Source organism: Cynara cardunculus (genome assembly GCF_001531365.2).
Source record: "Cynara cardunculus var. scolymus isolate 2C chromosome LG 5, CcrdV1, whole genome shotgun sequence".
NCBI classification, from domain to species: domain Eukaryota; kingdom Viridiplantae; phylum Streptophyta; class Magnoliopsida; order Asterales; family Asteraceae; genus Cynara; species Cynara cardunculus.
Window position 1 is genome coordinate 10,815,092 of NC_037532.1, and position 2,608 is coordinate 10,817,699.

Sequence of the window (2,608 nt, forward strand, 5' to 3'; positions counted from 1 at the left end):
CGTCATTTTTGGATGTTTTGACTCCCCTACGTATTATTTAAGTTTTTCTTTTTATTTATCGTTTATATTTACATATAAAAGCGTATACACTCCTTGCATAAAAAGTATTATAGCTACACTTATCCTGTTGTTGGACTCACTAGGCGTAAGCCTAACACTTTTCTTGACTTGGTTGCTTAGCAGGTTCTTTTAGCGGTGGGGTATCGAAGGGTTGAGAAGTATGGTCGTTGGTAAAGGTCATTTTGGGGTCAGAACACTTGACGTCCGAGCGTTGCTATTTTGGTTAAATTTTGTTTTTGTTGGAGGCGGTAGAAACACCCGTTCCTAAGCTAGGCATAGAAATGTTTAGATTATTAGGTTGTTAATTATCGTCTCATTTTTTTATTTTGTAAACGCTTTACTCCTGCCCTTTGTTGGGTGATCTACCTTTTAAATTGTTAAATATATTTTTATATTTTAGGGTGTTTCAAGCATGGTGTTACAAGTTGGTATCAAAGCGCTAGTTTAAGCGAACTAGGTAAGGGATCTTGACGCCTAGACTTAAGCTGAGATTGTAAGTGTTAATTGTGAGATGTGGGTAGAAACTTTTATGATAGGAGAGCTTTAGAGTCATCGGAGCTACCCGTTCATGAATTGTGACGATGGTGTTGAGAATTCTTATGTATAACCTATTCAAAATTTCACTTAGCTAATGTTATTTTGAGTAAGTTACTACACAAGCGTGCTTGAACTTATTGTTATTACAAGAATTTATGAACGTATCGGTATGTATTATGTTAATTCCGTGTTCGTCCTATCATAACTCTCTTTCACTCTCTTGTATGATAGTCTTTAATGGTGAATACTCGGAGTAGACGGGATACATCTCTAGAAGGTCTTGCGGTAATTGAATCTACAGCGGATCAACCGCCACGAACCACCATCGCAAGGGTTCCTCCTAGGCAAAACACCTCGGGCGATGGAGTTGGCCGCGTTCCCTAAGATAACCTTGCCACCTCTAGCCCTATAATCGAAGAAGAAACCCCGGAGTCAAGAATGATGGGCACAAATGATGGACGTTATGAACAGAGCTATGGTCCAGCAGCAAGAGTTCTTTATGAAGTTGTTGGAGGATAGATATGACAACAACCGTAAGCATGAAGCAGATGCCGAGAACGTAACCATCGTGGGGTCCGGGGTACCAGAAATGGAGTCCCAACTCAAGAACTAGCAGCAATTGATGCAAGACATATGGGAAGGGTTTGTTCTTACAAGACGTTTTTGAGTTGCAAACCACCGGAGTTTGTGGGGTCAAATGATCCCGTGGCATGCATGAACTGGCTTCGAGAGATCGAACAGGCCTTCCGGGCTTGTGACTGTGATGAAGGGCAAAAGGCGAAATTTGGCTCTCAAATGCTTAGGGGTGCGGCCCTTGGTGGAACATTGTCATATCAACTATAGAGGCTCAGGAGCTAGCCAAGATAAGTTGAGCCACGTTTAAGGAGAAAGTATTAGAGGAATATTGCAATGAACAAGAAATGGATCGTATTGAAGAGGAATTCCGAACCCTTAAGAAAGGAAACTTGTCAGTGAGGGACTACACACGACTTTTCATGGAAAAACTGAATTTAGTGGGACATGTGGCTTCAACGGAAAAAGAAAAAAATGAAAGCTTATCTTAAGGGATTGCCCGCAGACATGATGGTTATGGTTAGGAACTCCAGGGCCTCCACCCTTAGGGAGGCAATTGAGGAGGCGAAAGTCATGGAAACGGTTTACGCCAAAGGACGAGAAGAGAAAGTGGTGAGTGGTGAAAAAAGGAAGTGGGAAAATCATTACGCACCTTCCAAGAGACCAAGTCATCCTAACAACAGCAATCAGGGAGTTTACCCTAGACAAGAGGCTAGGTGGTGTTCCAAATGCCCGCACTAAACACCATGGCCCGTGCACCACCAACCCTACTCCTGCAAAATGTTTTAAACATGGGAAGCCAGGCCATACGCGAAATGAATGTCCTAACAAAGGGCCCATCTGTTTTGGATGCGGAGAGCCGGGTCACTTCAATAATGACTGTCCGAAGATGAAGGCGGGAGGGGGCCAGGGGAGGAAAGAGAGTACCCCAAGAACAACCAGCCGAGCCTTTCAGATGACTGCGAAGAAGTCAAGGCATCGTCTGATGTGGTGTCGGGTACGTTCCTCGTTGACTCCATACCTGCTCACGTACTTTTCGATTCAGGTGCTTCTTGTTCTTTTGTGTCTACTACATTGTACCAACTCTTGCATACGCCCCCTAGTACTCTAGAAGATGCCTTGATCATTGAATTAGCAAATGGAAGTAGGGTTCTGGTGTGAGAGGTTGTTAGGAGATGCGTATTGAGAATCAAGGGAAAGGAATTTCGGGTGGACCTTATACCCATGGCTATCGGCGGATTTGACATCATAATTGGAATGGACTGGTTAGTAAATAACCAAGCGGAAATCTTATGTGCTAAGAAATTGATTCAAATTCCTTTACCGGACGGGGACGCAGTGCTAGTATATGGAGAGAGAAGGAAGGGAGACGTAGAACTCCTATCTGTGACAAAGGCGCGAAAATACTTAGCTAAGGGATGTCCCTCATTCTTTGCGT